Below are 17,057 nucleotides of genomic sequence, written 5' to 3'. Positions count from 1 at the left end.
TTTTTGACAGAGTCTTGCTCTGTCATCCAGGTGGGAGTACAATGGGGCGATCTCTGCTCACTGCAACGTCCGAGATTCTCCTGCCTCAGCCTCCTGTGTAGCTGGGACTACAGGTGTGTGCCACCACACCCAGCTAATTTTTGTATTTTCAGTAGAGATAGAGTTTCACCATGTTGGCCAGGATGATCTCAATCTCTTGACCTCATGATCCACCCAGCTTAGCCTCCCAAGGTGCTGGGATTACAGGCATGAGCCACTGTGCACAGACAACATATATGTTTTATAAAAATTTTCTGGGCCAGGCAAGGTGGCTCAAGCCTGTAATCCCAGCACTTTGGGAGGCTGAGGCAGGCGGATCACCTGAGGTTGGGAGTTCAAGACCAACATGGAGAAATCTCAGCTCTAATAAAAAATACAAAATTAGCCGGGCATGGTGGTGGATGCCTGTAATCCCAGCTACACAGGAGGCTGAGGCAGGAGAATTGCTTGAATCTGGGAAGCAGAGGTTGAGGTGAGCTGAGATCGTGCCATTGCACTCCAACCTGGGCAACAAACGCAAAACTCCACCTCAAAAAAAAAAAAAATTTCTACAAGTCTGTGGCTTGTCTTTCCATTTTCCTAATGGTACCTCTTAAAGCACAAAAGGTTTTCATTTTGATGAAGTCCAATTTATTATTTTTTTCCTTTTACCACTTGCTCTTTAGGTATCTGAAAACTCTTTGGCTAACTCGGGGTCAGAAAGATTGTATTCTATGTTTTTTCCTAAAAGTTTTATAGTTTAAGCTGTTGCACTTAGGTCTAGGATCTATTATAAGTTAATTTCTTTGTAAGGTGTGAGGTAAGGATCTAAATGATTCTTTTGGAATGTGGATATACAATTATTCCAGCATCATTTGTTAAAAAGCTATTCTTTTTCTCTATTGAATAGCCTTAGTACTTCTGTTAAAATTCAATTAACTATAAATGTAAGGTTTTATTTCTGAACCCTTAATCCAGTTCCATATATCATATGTATATGTATACATATACACACACACATGCATATCTTTATGCCAGTACTAAGCTGTCTTTTTTGTTGCTGTTAGCAGTTAAAAGTAATACGCTATCTTTATTACAATAAGTTTACAATAAATTTTGAAATTGAGAAGTGTGAATTCTCATTGTTTTCTTCTTTTTCAAAATTGTTTTGGCTATTCTTGTTTTTTTACGTTTTCATGTACATTATAGAATTAGCTTGTCAATTTTTGCAAAAATGTCTTCCGAGATTTTGATAGTGATTGCAATGTATCTATAGAACACTTTGAAGAGAACTGCCATCAAAACCATAGTAAGCCTTCCAATCCATGAACATGAAACATCTCCTTGCTTATTTAAATCTGGTTTCTCTCAGGGCTGCTTTATAGTGTTTGGTGTACAAGTATGGTGCTTATTTTGTTCAATTTATTCCTAAGTGTTTTATTCTTTTGATGCCATTGTGAGTTAAATTGTTTTCTTATTTTATTGTTGGCTTGTTAACTCAATTTGGGTTTTGGTTTTATTTGTTCCTTTAAGACAGGGCCTCATTCTGTCACCCAGAATGGAGTGCAGTGGTGTGATCTTGGCTCACTGTAACCTCCACTTTCCTGGGCCTGAGCAATCTTTTCACCTCAGCCTCCTGACTAGCTAGTACCACAGGCACATGCCATCATGCCTGGCTAATTTTTGTATTTTTTGTAGAGACAGGATTTCACCATGTTGCCCAGGCTGGTCTCAAACTCGGGATTACAGGTGTGAGCCACATGCCCAGACTGATTTTTGTATATTGATCTCTGACCCGTGACCTTGCTAAACCTGTTTACTGCTTCTAGTAGTTTGTACATATGTGTGCAAGTGTACACGTGTGTGTATTCCTTACAATTTTCTACATACAAAATCATATTGTCTGCTAATTTAGGCAGTTTCCAATTCTATTCACTTTCTTTTACTTGCCTGTTTGCACTGGCCAGAACTTCCTGCAGAATGCTGGATAGAGGTGGTGAGAGTGAATAGCCTTGCCTTGTTACCAATCTTAGGGAGAAAGCATTCAGTCTTTCACTGTGAAATATGGTGTTAGCTATTTGTTTTCAGTAAACTTATTTTTTTAAGCTGAGGAAGTTTCCTTCTATTACTAATTTGTTGGGAGTTTTTGTAATGAATGGGCGTTTGATTTTGTCAGATGTATTTTCCTGCATCTATTGGGATGACCATGTGATTTTGTTCTTTATTCTATATGGTGTATTACATTAATTGATTTTCTTGAATTCCCAGGATAAATCCCAATTGGCCGTGGTGTAGAATTCTTTGGCATGTTGTTGGATTGAGTTTTCTAGCACTCTGTGGAGGATTTTTGCATCTATAGTCATGAGAGATATTCTGTAGTTTTTCTTGTAATAGCTTTGTCTGGTTTTGGTATCAGGGTAATACTGACTTCATAGAATGAGTTGGTAAGTGATTCTTCCTCTACTACTTTCTGAAAGAGTTTGTGAAGTATTGGTTTTATTTCTACATTAATGTTTGCCAGAATAGACCAGGGAAGCTATCTGGACCTTTTCTTTGTGGGAAGTGACAAAATTACGAATACAGTTTATTGTTTTCCGTTTTTGTTTTTAACATGTTGCAAGTCAATTTAGATGATCTCTTTCTTTCAGGAGTTTGAGACCAGCCTGGGTAACATGGAAAAACACTATCTCTACAAATAAAATACAAAAATTAGCTGGGTGTGATGGGGCATGCCTGCAGTCCCATCTATTCAGAAGGCTGAGGTAGGAGCATCGCTGGAGCCTGGGAGGTGGAAGTTGCAGTGAGCAGAGATCACACGACTGCACTCCAGCCTGGGGGACAGAACGAGACCTTGTCTCAAACAGAAAAAAAAAATTGTCTTAAAGCCTCCCATAACATTAAATATTCCTTAAAACCCAGTTTTGTGCATTGTATTGAATAATGTAACTTAGCCATTGACCTATTGTTAAGCATTTGAATGGTTTCCTAGCTCCTCATTATCATAAACAATGCCTACATGAACAGCTTTATCCTAAAATCTATAGCTAATTATTTCATTAGAATGACGACTTCAAAAGCAGGTTTCCTGGGTGAAAGCATGCAAACGCGAATTCCTTTCTAGAAGGACCTTACCACTCTGCTTCCACTGGCTGGTGTGAGGGCGTTTATTTGCCTGCACTTGCAGGACGGACATTTGGAATGGAAGTCTTGGCCCAGGTTTTCTGGGGCCCAGTGACAGTGGGGCCCCTGGAGGCTACAGCAAGGCTGAGTCTGGGGACAAGCCCCTCAAGCTGCCTTTGGGAGCAGGTGCAGTGAAGGTAAAAGACACCCTTTCCCAGGTGGTCTCTGGGTCCTGCAGCCCCTTGTGTGTCGGCCCAGGTTGACGCGATGGTACCAGCCTCAGCCCCTGCCAGTGAGAACCCTGAGGTTGGTTCCTGGGCCCCTGGGAGCCACAGGGTTCCCACAGGGTCAGGGGGACCTGTGTCACTCATTCCATTCAGCACACACTGTCATGCACCACACTGCAGCCACCAGTGTGATCTTCCCAAAGCACAAAGGAGGCTGGCTCACCCCGTACCCAGAGCTCTCCACTGTCTGCAGGCGTGAAGCTCGGGCTCTGCAGCTTGGTGTCCACAGCCTTCCACGTCCTGGCCCCATGCACCTTCCAGCTTTGCTTGTTCTTTCTTGTATTCAACAAATGTGAGTAATTGCTCCATGCAGCAACCAAACCAGACTCTCACTAATGGAGGACGTTTAGAAGCATCTCCCTCTCCACAGCTCGCCTCACTATTCCCAGAACACCCAGACCCCAGCGGCCGGAAAGTTCTGCTGCTCAGCAAGACCCTTCTGGGGCTACTTCTCTAAGAGAAGCCTCCTCTGACTCCCTGGCCATGGGCAGGGTGCATGGCACAGAGTGGGTCACCAATGAATGTCTACGGGCCATGCAATTTCACGGCGCTGGGCACCTCTGGAGTCAGGCCGGGCCTGTGGGGCAGCCCCAGCAACACCTTGGATCCCCTTAGCACAGAGGGGCTTGGCAGGAGGGAGGCAGCGTGCTGGTGACAGAAGCCGCGCTGGACATCAGTTCTGTTCTCTGCACAGGCTCTGAGCTGCTCTAGAAAGTGCAGGCCTCAGACTAGATGAGCAGTCCTCAGTACCAGTGACCTGACAGGGCCCCTGCTGGGACCTCTTTTTTTTTTTTTTTTTGAGTCGGAGTCTTGCTCTGTCGCCCAGGCTGGAGTGCAGAGACACCACCTCTGCTTACTGCAACCTCCACCTCCTGGGTTCAAGCGATTCTCCTGCCTCAGCCCTCTGAGTAGCTGGAATTACAGGTGCCTACCACCACACCTGGCTGACTTTTTTTTTTTTAATTTTTAGTAGAGACGGGGTTTCACCATGTTGACCAGGCTGGTCTCGAACTCTTTACCTCAGGTGATTCACCTGCCTCGGATTACAAGCGTGAGCCACTGTGCCTGGCCCTTCTGGAGCTTCTGTTACAAGGGCAGTTTCCTTGTCCTAACCCCAGAGACTCTCACTCAGGGGCCGGTGACAGGGCTCAGAATCTGTATTTCCAATGACTGCCCCCTCCTGGCGCCGGAAGCACCAGAGAAGGTGATCCCTAATGGCCCTTCAGCCTCAGTTTCCTTGAGCTCTGGATCTAAATGTGATAATTCAAAACAGACGTTCTGTAAAAGTCTTCATTCACAGAGTATCCCCCTAACTACCCCAGGGAAATCTGCTCCTTAGAAATTCTGCCCATTTTTCTTCCTTTTAAAAAGAGGACCCACTGGGGGGCTGAGAAGGTGACCTGTGTGTTTCTTGACAGGCTTGCCCATGTACAGGCAAAGCTTGTGATGGAGTGGCCAGGCCGACGGGACCGTGCCCAACCCTCTCACTGCTGCATGGCCTCCTGGCTGCCTGGCAGCTGTTCCACAGTGTCCTGCTGAGCCCAGGGACCCGGCCTGGAAGTTTTGCTCACAAGTGGCCCCCTCTGGCCTCCCAGGAGGCCCGCAGCCATAGGCATCCTGCAGGGGTGGGTGGCCGGAGCCTCAGGCCTGGAGTGGGCTGGGGCAGGTGCTCTCCAAGGAGAAGCTTCACTTCAGAGGGCCAAGGGCCAATCATCCGCCTTGCTGAGCCTCAGTTTCCCCATTTGTTCAGTGAGAGGACCCCTGCTGGCCTGCCTCCCAGAGGGTGCTAATGTGAGGGACAGTGATGACCCACACACACCAACCTGAGCCCCCTCCACAATGCAGAGTGAAGCCCAGGCCCAGCCCTCCGTCCCCCACCACCGAGGAAAGGCAAGAGAAACCCAGACACCTTCAGGTGGGGGCCAGGCAGGAGGCCGCAGCCCCACAGTGTCCTCATGAAAAGGCCCAAGGCAGGGTCCAGGCTGAGCTGCAGGTTTCCAGGAGCTGATCAGGGAGCAGCTGCTGGAGGAGCTGACCTGCCCATCCTGGCGGCCCTGCCCTGTGTGACCCTCAGTCCCACCTCAACTGACTGTTGGAGGTTCCTGGCGGCCCCGTGAGCACTCCTAGGAGAAGGCCACCTTCTGCAGCAACAGGGCTCTAGCGACCAGCCTGGGACCCCGAGTTCTGGAAACGCCTCCGAAAACTTACACTGTGCAGAAAGGGACGTCAGTGTGGGCGCGGCCACCCCAGGACTCTGGCCATCGGAAATAGAGATTGAGGCAAACTACAGATGAGGTCAGGGTTCTGGGTGAACCCGAACAGCCTCAGGTCCAAAGCATCTGTTTTACAGTCAAGCAAACCAAGGCCCAGAGTCTGGAGGCAAATCTGCTCAGCGTGGAGCCCGGGACTCAGCTTGCCCAGTCGGGAAATCACTTCTTCAGTGCTGTTGTCTGAGCAACTTTGCCTCGCGCTGGCTTCTCATTCCCTTTCATTCCCCCTTAGACTGGCCCATACCTGGGTCCTCCCGGGCGTGTTCCTCAAGGCATGCCTGGGTGATTCCGCTCCCCAAGGAGGCTCTGGGGCGAGAGGCCACAGAGAGGTGGAGTCTCCCAGACCCTCAGCTCAGCCTCAACAAAACACATACACCCTGACTTCTGTCAGCCGAGGGAGGAAAAAAGAGCGTTTATTTCACCACATCACTCACCTCGAAGCTTCTTGCTACCCCCTGGGGACAGCAGAGCTCTGGGGTGGGTTTGTTTTGTTCTGTTTTGTTTTTGAGACAAAGTCTCACTCTGTTGCCCAGGCTAGAGTACAGTGTCGTGATCTCAGCCATTCTCCCGCCTCAGCCTCCCGAGTAGCTGGGATCACAGGCATGCACCACCATGCCCAGCTAATTTTTGTATTTTTAGTAGAGACAGGGTTTCAGCATGCTGCCCAGGCTGGTCTCGAACTCCTGACCTCAAGTGGTCCACCTGCCTTGGTCTCCCAAAGTGCTGAGATTACAGGCGTGTGCCACCAAGCCCAGCCGCTTGGTAGGAATTTTTATCTCATTTTTACAAGCAGCTGGGAGAGCCTGTAAGGGAGGCCTGGGGTTTGAACCCTGGTCTTTGTCCCCAGGAGTGAGCTCTAGAAAGGGAAAAGAGAAAGCCGAGATGGTAGCGGCATTCACGCTTAAAGGATAACGCCGACCGTCCTGTGCGGGCTCCGTGAAGTCTCCCCATGCTTCTGCAGCTCATTGTTACCTCTTAGCCACTGCAGTTCTGTGAGGGGCATGTTGGTAGCCCCATTTGGCAGATGAAGAAACTGAGGCTGGGAGGGAGCACCTGTCCTGGGAAGGGTCACCTAGCTTGTAAGGACAGAGGCACAGTTGAAGAGGCACCACCTCTTTCCCCCGCCTTCCACTGCCTCTGTTCAGAATTCTCTGGCAAGTTGTGCATAGCGTAGACCTGCACGCGCCCTTCAGTTTTACATGTGGGGAAACTGAGGCTCTGAGAGGCTGCCACACACTGGTGTAGAGGCTCCAACCAGCCTGTCATCTCCAAGCCCAGTGGCTTCTCTAGACCAGCCCCTTCCAATTGCACACTCTCTGTCCCTTGGTTCCCTGGCTCTTCCCAGACCCCCAGAGCACTGGCCTTAACACCAGCCACCTCATGGTCCCTCTGTCACCATGGGAACCAGACCTCGGACAGAGGCAGCTGAGGCAGAGGACAGGCAGGGAAGACGTTCACAAAAGCCAGCACAAGATGCAGCCATTTGGTACTTCCATCTTTTTGCAAATCCTGAAATAATGCCTTTTAATTGCTTCATTTTCTGTATTCGTTCGTTTTATTTAGACTAGTCCGGGGCTCTGCAACCTGGTATATTAGAGAACGTCTTATTTTTTTAATAATAATCCTGAGCCTTCATGTAGGGCCTTTCATGTTCAAAGTGCTTGACAGAGTTGACTAATTAATCTGATGGCGAACAGCTGCCCTGGGCAGGTTTGCCCGAGTTCTCAGGCTCTTAATTGTGAGGGGTGGAACTCTGCCTGCTGCCTGACCCCTGGTTCCCTCTCTGGACCCCCAATTCTGTCTGCAACTGGGACTCTAGGCTATCAATCACGGCTGACCTGTGTGCTGGGTCATGGCCAGGGCTGGGGGACATGGAGCAGGGGCAGACACGCTGCCACCTCAAAGGACCTGGAGCAGCGAGGAAAGAGACTCTAGGGCTGAGACACGTCTCGGTGGACAGAAGCCTGGGACAGCGGGAGCACAGGAGGCAGTGACCCTGGTCTTCAGAGCCACAGGAGGAGGGGATCTAAGGAGCGAAGAGGAGCTCTCCAGGCAGGCTGGCCAGGCAGGAAGGGCATTCCAGGCCTGTGCCCAGAGGTGGTGTCGAGAGGCAGACATTCAGGGTTAGAGATGGCAAGGAGGCTGGGCCGGGCTGCAGGGGCAGAGGGCTGCCGAGGAACTGGACTTTACGCCATGACAGTGGGGCCTTCACAGTGGTTCTGCACATTCCAGATTCTTCTGCAGGCTGCGAGGGGCTGAACCGAGGACAGTCAGGAAACGGAGAAGCCTGAACTAGAGCAGAGAGAAAGGAGGCCGAATCCAGGAACGACTGGTGGGATGACAGGACTCGGAGAACTGTCAGGTGTTGGGAGTGGAGGGGAGCATGGCAGAGGGGTGGCCTGAGGGTCCCAGAGTGCAAGCAAGCGAAAGGGGGGATCCCTAAAGGGGGACTGAAGAGGCAGTGCCTGTGGACCCCTCCCGGTGTAGCTGCAGGTGAGACGTGGGGCATTCACTGAATGATGGTGCATGGATTCATGGGTCTACAGCTTGGGCAGGGTATAGAGAAATCTGGAAAGAGCCATACTTGGTGTCACTGGGTCCAGGTGGCATTTGGTACCCCAGGAGTGTGTGGGCTTATCTCTGGGGACATCAATAATTAAGGGGGTGGTGGAGGCAAGGGGCTGACACGGGCCGCTGAGTGAGCTGGGCAGAGTGGGACAAGGTCTGAGCAAGGTCCACCGGCTGGCACAGTGCCACTGCCGCTGAGGGAGGAGGCTGGGCAGCAGCAGGGGGAGGAGAGGCCCGTGGAAGAGGGGCCAGAGCTAGGGAGAAGCTTCTAGGTGATTGTGTCCACAGACCCAGTGGAGGGAAGGAGGCTGGCTGCCGGGGCAGGGGCCTGAGGGGTCCAGCACGGGTATCCGATTCCACCTCGAGGTGGGGGTGGGAGGAGCGGACGGGGCAGGTGCTCTGGAGGGACCCAAGGGGGCTCACCTGCTGCTAGAGGAGCCCAACCCTTCCCTGTGGAGGGAGGACGCAGAAGCCAGAAGTGGAAGCCCTGCCCCTCCCCTCAGTCAGCCCCGTCCCCTTCCTGCAGAGCCAGGAGGAGCCCGGGGCCATCAGGTCGAGGGACAGGTCTGGGATCTCGTGGAGGCTCTTGTCTATAGCTTGTCAGCCAGCTGTGCCCATGGAGAGTCCCAGTGTTCTTTCCACCTGGGGGGTGTCAGAGCCCCCAATGGTCCAGCTGGAGCTCCCCGCCTGGTAGGCATTAGCCGCCAGCAGCTGTTCCTTCGAGGACAGGGTCTCAGCTGTTTTGTTGGGGGCCATGGCCCACCACCCTCCCTCCCACGCAACCCTTCAAGAGCCAGCACCGGCCCCAAATTCCAACTCCCCACTCATAGGGCTGGGAGGGAGCTGCCAGGCCTCAGGTCCCACCTCCCCACTGGCCCAGATGTAGCCCGTGCTGGCCATGCCCAACCTGCAGCCTCCAGTCCTGGAAGACCAGGGGACAGTGCAGAGGCAGGAGGGTGGGCAGGAAAACAAAGGGGCCACCAGGTCCTGTGCCACTCAGCCCTCGCCCTGTGGCGTCTTCCACTTGATAAGAGGGGCTCGGAGATTCCCACCTTCTGCAGGTCCGTGTCAGCAGACAGGGTGGAAATGGGCACAGGGAGACCAGGAGGGGCGCAGGACAGGGAGCAGGGGAGGAGGGATGGGAGCACCCGCAGGAGAAAGGGCACAAAGGTGGGGAGGTGCTCCCTGGCGTCTCTGTGTGTTGGCCACAGACACAACAGCAGAGCTGGGAGGCAGGAAGGAGGTGTTGACTTGGTAGGGCTGGGGCTCTGCCAGGTATTCGGAACTCGGAGACAGAGACGTTGCTGCCCTGGAGGGAGGGAAGAGTCTCCACTCAGGGGCTTGGAGTCTCCACTCAGGGCAGTGACTAATGAGGTGCTCACCGTACAGGCCTGGCTCCCTCCCGGGCTCGCGAGGCCTCGGGCTGGGAAGGAGAGGAAAGTTAATTGAGCATCTAATAGCTAACAGGTCCTGTGCCAAATAATAATAATTAACTTTTATTGAGCACTGTGCTTGGCACTCCTGAGCTCGTCACAGGAACTATCTCATTAAGGTTCACAGCAACCCTATGAGAGAAGGGCCACTCCACACTACAGCTGGGGAAACTGAGGCAGACCGAAGTTAAGTGATATGGCCGGGGCTGCACCACCAGGATTGGAACCCAGCAGCTGAGCACCCTCATGCCAGCCCTGCACTTGTGATGCTACCATTCACGTGTGCCGATGGGGGCACGATGCACCCAAGCGCCCCATTGTGGCTGCTAAACAGGGCGGCCGGAGCCCCCACCCAGGCCTGGCTGCACACGGCCCCTGCCACATTCTCCCTAAATTTCCCCTCTGTCCTCCACATCGGCCCAGGCCAGGGGACACTGGGTGGCCAGAAAGAAGGCCGTCCATCTGCACACACTGGTGAACATCTGCATGGGCGTTCAGCCCCCTTGAGGGGCATTTGCTTACAGTGATGAGCCTGCTGACTGTTGGGCCAGTGTCAGAGAGACCCTCGGCCTGAGGCCTCCTCTAGTTGCAGAATCTTGGGGGCTGGGCAGTTCTGCCGGCGGGTGCAGAAGCAGGAGCCTATTGTAACGACCAGTGCGGACAAGCCACTGCTCCCCAGGCACCAACTGGCTGGCTGCCTGCCCTTCCACTTCTGCCGCAGACTCTGTGCCCACTGCCTGGAGCCATGGGGTGGCCAGAAGTGGCTGGAAGCTGGGCCAGGGCCAAGGAACTGCCTAGGCTCCTGTGCAAAGCAGCTGGAGTGGGTGGCAGCTCCTGGGGCACTGGCTTCTTCCTTGAGCCTGTGACCTTCACGTCCTTCTTCAGGGCCTGACTGACTCTCTGGGCTCCTGGTTGCACCTAAGAACTCAGCATGGTGACTTCCTTTGCATGCTACAGGATGCTAATAGAATGGCTTAATGCAGTAACCTAAATGGATTGTCAAACAAATCAGAATCCTGGGTTTCCGGAATCCTGGCAAGTCCCCAAGACATTATGCAATCCACACTAACTTGGCCTGAGCCGGTGGCTAGCCAGCCCTTGCTGAATACCTCCCATGACGGGAGCCTCACGACATTTATGGCAGCCTCTTCCACTTCTCAACTGCTCTGGCTGGAAACTTTAAAATCTGCCCTCAGCAGTGTGCACCAGTATCTAGAACACCGTTATCCTTTTCCACAGAGCAGGTCAAGGACCAGAAAGCAGCACCCGCGTGGGCCAACTGAAGCATGGCTTCCACATCAAGTGTCACCCACCTGCCCTCCCCCCGCACAGGGGAGGACCAGCCTCCTCCCTGTTCCATCCACCTGGAGGGAGGGAACAGTCTCCACTCAGGGGTTTGGAGTCTCCATCCGGCGGCTGGGCCAGCTCCCAGTTCTCCGGGCCCTTGGCTCATCACTGTTTCCTAAGAGCTCTTCCAGCCTCCTTTGAAGACGAGAAACATCTATTTTAGTTCATAGAGTTTGCCAAAGACCCCATGAAGGTGACCTCACCCTGTGAGCCCTTTGCTGGTAGAGGGAGTTGGTATGGGCTGGGAGAGAGTGCGTGACCAGGACCCCAAGGGCCCGGGTGGTACCATCTGCTGGACATTGGTCGGGAACACAGCTGAGGTGTCTGGCCAAGGACTCCCCACTTGCTGAGCTGTGTGCCCTGGTGGGGGGCTGCATCCTCCCAGAGGCTCGCCTTCTAATTCACACAAAGCAACTCTAAGAGCTAGGTCCAGCCTTGCTTGGGAAGTCAAATTATCTGTTTGAGCCTCAATTTCCTTACCTGTAAAACAGGGAAAATAATAGTGGAGGTACCAAGGAAGTGCTTAGAAATATTTGAATATTTTGTGTGTTTGTTTTTCTTTTTTTGAGATGGAGCTTCACTCTGTTGCCCAGGCTGGAGTATAGTGGCATGATCTTGGCTCACAGCAACCTCCACTTCCCGAATTCAAGCAATTCTCCTGCCTCAGCCTCCTGAATAGCTAAGATTACAGGCATGAGCCACCACGCCCGGCTGATTTTTGTATTTTCAGTAGGGATGAGGTTTCACCATATTGGCCAGGCTGGTCTCGAACTCCTGACCTCAAGTGATCCTCCCACCTCGGCCTCCCAAAGTGCTGTGATTATAGGCATGAACCACCATGCCTGGCCAGAAGTGCTCAGAAATATTTGAATGAATGGATGAATGAATGAATGATGTCCATCTTACTGGTCTGTGGCTTACACTGCACCCTCGACCCCTCCGGTGCTCAGTGAAGAATTACTTTCTTCTCATTTTACCTCCTTCTCTTTCTTAGGTCAAACGAAGAAACAGCTGCTGCATTTGTCCTTCCTCAGGCACTGGGGCCCTGAGTCTGTCTTGAATTTCCTTCTGTCTCTGCAGCAGGCTCTGTGCCAGGAGCATCCTCAGCAGTTCCCCACCACCACCAAGGTGAAGATGCAGGGCAGGCGGCTGCGCGTGGAGGTAGAGGAGGCTGGTGGGCCTCTGGGCCTTGTCGGCTGTCTTGGCCATGGGCTGGCGTAGGAGCTGTGCTATCCCGTGCCCCTCCCCAGTGGAGGCAATTCAAAGACATGACAGAGGAGAGTGAGTCGCCTGCCATCCAACAGCTGCAGCGGGCCTGTTACATCACAGTCCACACACCCAGCTGCCTGTCACCCACCCAGACAACGCCCCAGCCCAGCCCCTGCCCTGGTGTGGTGACTCATCACTGCCGCCTCTTCCAAACAGCTGGCGGGCCCCGTCTTGCCGCAGCCGGCTGCTGGCACCTTGGGCTCCTGTTCTTAGCAGGATCACTGCAGAGAATGTGGCGTGCACAGCCTCGCCGTCCCCCAAGGTGAGGTGGCTCAGGCCGGTCAGCGTCTGCGGGCCCTGCCGACCAGTGCCAGGGGTCCAGGGTCAGCCTCAGACTGTCACTGTGAAATTGCGCCTGTGGGCTGTGCAGTTAAACAGCTCTGCCACCTATTAGCTGAGACTTTGGACACATTTCCTGGCATCTGAGCCTCAGTTTTAGCTGCTGTAAAATGGGAATAATAATGACACCTACTGCTCACGGTGTCTTAAAATAACGCTTATGAAGCCCTCAGTGCCACATGCTTGATGCAGAATAAGAAATTAATAACAAAATAGTGTGATTGCTTTCATAATGTTTGACTTTTCTTTATTTCTTTATTTATTATTTAGTAGAGACAGGGTCTCACTACATTGTCCTGGCTAACCTTGAACTCCCGGGTTCAAGTGATCCTCCTGCCTCAGCCTCCCAAAGATGCCGTTTGGGAGCTACCTCACCCAGCCCTGTTCTTTGCATTTACTAGTGGTCAAAGCCACTGCCAATGTGCTTTTCAATGACACATGGCCGTGTAGAGAAGGGAAAGGAACAGCATAATCTTTGAATTATAAACATACTAAATGGCTGGGCACTGTAGCTCACGCCTGTAATCCCAGCACTTTGGGAGGCCTAGGTGGACGAATCACGAAGTCAGGAGTTCGAGATCAGCCTGGCCAACATGGTGAAACCCTGTCTCTACTAAAAATACAAAAATACAAAAATTAGCCGGGCATGGTGGTGGGTGCCTGGAGTCCCAGCTACTTGGGAGGCTGAGGCAGGAGAATTGCTTGAACCCAGGAGGCAGAGGTTGCAGTGAGCCGAGTTCACACCACTGCACTCCAGCCTGGGTGACAGAGTGAGACTCCATCTCAAAAAAACAAAACAAAACAAAACAAAAAACCATACTAAATGAGTTGATGGTCACCAGCTGGGGGTTATTGGTGGGAAAGATGAAACAAAAGTGCCAAAAGGGTGAAGGTTCTTAAAGCACGGTGGGATGCTGGGGGGTCATTATACTATTTGCTCTTTGTTTGTGTTGATGTTGGCTTTGTGTATGTTTGACATTTTCATAATACAACAGTTAAATAAAATCGTGGTGTGTGTGAGGCAAAGCAGTTGACTGGACACCGCCCTCACTCGCTGACCGAAGTGGAGCAGGTCTAACGGCAATCTTTACCGAGGACTTGCTCTCTGCCTGGCTGGGAAACCACAACCGAGGGCTGGGGGGCCCAGCCTTGCACGTGCTTCCAGTTTAATACGAGTGGGGCGCATAACGTCTCTTTTGGAGATGAGCTCAGAAGAGGGGTCTTCTGAGAGTGACGGTGTCTGGGCGTCTGCATGGTCTGGAGCGCCGTTCAGGGCAGGCGGGCACAGAGCGCAGCCCCCTGGCACTTGCACACGGCCTGAGAAGTTCTGGACTCAGCATGCCGTGTGACGCCAGAGGTGGCAGGTGACAAAGCTGGGTGGGTGGCAGGTGGCAGGTAGCAGGTGGTAGCAAAGCCAGCCTGTGTCGCTAGGTGTTCGCCTGGAGGCTGAGAAGGAACCCAGGAGGCTCCAGCAGGTGACAGAATCGCAGGACTAGGGGTGGGATCAGATGGAGGTGGGAGCAGGACTCTGGACTGATCCCCTGGTTCGATTTGATTTGCAGAATCTGAATGTGGGGAGGGAACAAGTAGGATGGACCCCCAAGGCTGAGGGGCTGAAAGCAAAGCTCCCGGACTCCTGCCGTCAGGACTCTCCAGGAGGCTGATGTGCAAAGTTCAGCCATGGCTGGAAAAGGGGGTTTGGGTTGTGAGTGTGGAGGTGACAGCCGGGGAGTGAGTGCGTCACCAAGGGGAACCTTGACAGTGAGAGGAACAGAGGGCAGTCAAGGGCACCCCGTCATAAAAAGGGGTGGGACAGGAAGGAGAGAGCCACGCTGTAGAAGCAGCCCAGGAGAGAGGGCCGGGAGGTGGGCTGCCTGCAGGACGGGCCGGGGCACAGGGCGTCTGCTTATCAGATCTGGCAGCAAAGCCATCGCTGGAGCCTGCTGCAGAGGTGCAGCCCAGGGAGGGCTTGCTTAGGGTGGGCTGAGTTTACGGACAGAGCGGGAAGAGCCAATGAGAAGAAAAGATAAGACGCAGGAAAGGAGTGGGCTGTGCACAGGAGCTGGAGGTCTGGGGGCGCGGGTGGGGGGCCTGGTGGCTTGTGCAGGATGACAGATGAAGACTTAGCATCCTCACGAGCAGCACAGGGTAAGACAGCTTCCTCAGAGTGTGCAGGGCAGGACCAAAACAGCAGCACACTCAGCTTCAAAGGGCCAAGCAGATCAAGTACAGGCGAGGATGGAGAGCAATCGGAGCCCCCACCTGCTGCTGGGGGATGTGGAAAGGCACAATCGCTCTGCAGCATGGTCAGTCCCATCTACACCTGGCCGATAACCCAGGCATTCCACTCCCAAGCGCTTAGCAAGACATGAAAGTTTATGTCCATGCAAAGACTGGTATGCGGACGTTCTCAGAAGTTTTATTTGCAATAGCTCCAACTAGAAACAACCCAAATGCTCATCAACAGACGGATGGATGAGTAAGAAGCTGCGGTCAAGACATGCAAAAGGATGATACTCTCAAGGACAGAAGGAAGAAAAGAAGGAAGGAAGGAAGGAAGGAAGGAGGGAGGGAGGGAGGGAGGGAGGGAGGGAGGGAAAAAGGAAGGGAAGGAGGGAAAAAGGAAGGGAAGGAGGGAAGGGAGTGGGAAGAGAATATCCCCACCCATGGTGGGGAGGCAGATGTTGTCTACCTCTGTACTCAGAGGAAACCGGTCTGGAGTACAGTGGGCAAATCTCATCCCTCTTGCCCCTTAGTGCCCATCATGTGGCAGGCACTGGGAGCCCTATTAACCGCGGTGACTGATGACACGGATGTGGGACAAGCAGGGAATGCCAGTACTGGGCTCCAGGCTGGGAAGGCAGCTCCCGCTGTGGCCTGCCCCCGCCCAGCCACCACTCTGCCCGCCTGCAAGGCTCTGTGGCCAGGTGGGGCTCCTCCCCAGCAGCTAAGTGGGTGCAACTCTGGCGGGGTTTTCCCCCAGCCTGGCTGGCCCTCGCCCTCAACCGCCCTGCCTTGGGAACTGCCGTTGCACCTCTGACGTGGTTGGGTCCTGGGCCGCCCCAGCCCTGGCCTCCCCAGCTGGCTTTGCTAGACACGTCTGCGACCCGTGATCAAGCTCAGCTCATGAGGTTTCGGTCCAGCAGCTGGACTTCCGTGGCCCAGGCCTGGAAAAGGCCCTGACTGTCCACCCGCAGCCCACCCTTCTGCAGAGGCCCCACCCCTGTTGTCCTGACTGTGGGGCCAACCCATGCGGCCAATGCCAGGTTCGAAGACGTGGGTTCTGGTCGCAGCTCCACCAATTCTAAGCTGGTATTCACAAACTTAGAACAGACACTTCACCTCTGTGAGCCTCAGTTTCCTTGCTAGATCATTGTTGAGCGGGGGCACGGCTGCTCATGTGGAAGGCCATCGAGTGGTGGTAAGGGACACATGTACAGAAGGGAGGGTGACTCTTAGATGGCACCAGCCTCAGCCCATAGGCACCGGCCGCGGTCCACACTCTTAGCATGCCAAGGGTCAGTCTCCATGACTCTCGCCGTGGTGGCCCGAACTCTGTCGGAAGCTGGACTCATCTCCTTTGGGTTGTAGCCAGCTCTAAGGGCCTCATTTGTGACATGTGTATTGTAGAGACGGCTGGAGTCATTCTGCAAAAGCAAAGCTGGCTCAGCCTCACTGGCTTACGGGTGAATCAGTGGGATGGTTTACAGATGCTGTTGAGTAACCATCCTCTCTGGGGGTTCCCCGTGCTCCAGGATGTGGCACGCAGAAAGCTGCCGCCCCGGGATGAGCCTGGCCCCAGCGTCATCGCCCAGGTTATGTAAATAGCCAGGCAGTGAGGCGTGCAAAGGGTAGGGGCTGTGGAGGCAGAGGCTTCCGGGGAGAGGTGGCACAGGGCCTGAGGCGAGAAGCGCTGAGGCTCCTAGAACCATGACTGGTGGTTCCCACACAGGGCCAGGCTCTCCAAGGGCCAGTTCTCATGTTTGGTTGTTGATGTTTGGGTATGGAAATGTCAGCCCAGGGTGAGACAGGCTTGCCTCCTAATCGACAGAATCATTGCCAGGGATGAGACACCTGCTTCCTTGTGGTTAAAGGGCTTGGCACCTGGGAGGCGGCACAAGACTTCGGCCTAGGAGGATCATTCCTGATCAGCTGGGTCAGCACATTCTTGCCTGAGCACCTACTACACGCTTGTGAGTGGGTCTCTGAACCCATCGTAAAATTACGGGGTTTCAGCGTCAGAACAGACTCATAGTCATCTAGTCACTTCTGCCTTCCAAACCCTGTGCGTGAAGAATCTCTCTAGCTGCTTTCCTGGGCTTTGTTCAGGACTTCAAGAACTGCTTTGTTCAACACTCCCAGCGACATGGAACTCACTGCCATGGGACCACGGGAAGTAGTCAGTG

Source organism: Cebus imitator, unplaced genomic scaffold, assembly GCF_001604975.1.
Source record: "Cebus imitator isolate Cc_AM_T3 unplaced genomic scaffold, Cebus_imitator-1.0 Scaffold1, whole genome shotgun sequence".
NCBI lineage: Eukaryota > Metazoa > Chordata > Mammalia > Primates > Cebidae > Cebus > Cebus imitator.
This window is presented reverse-complemented; position numbering follows the sequence as displayed.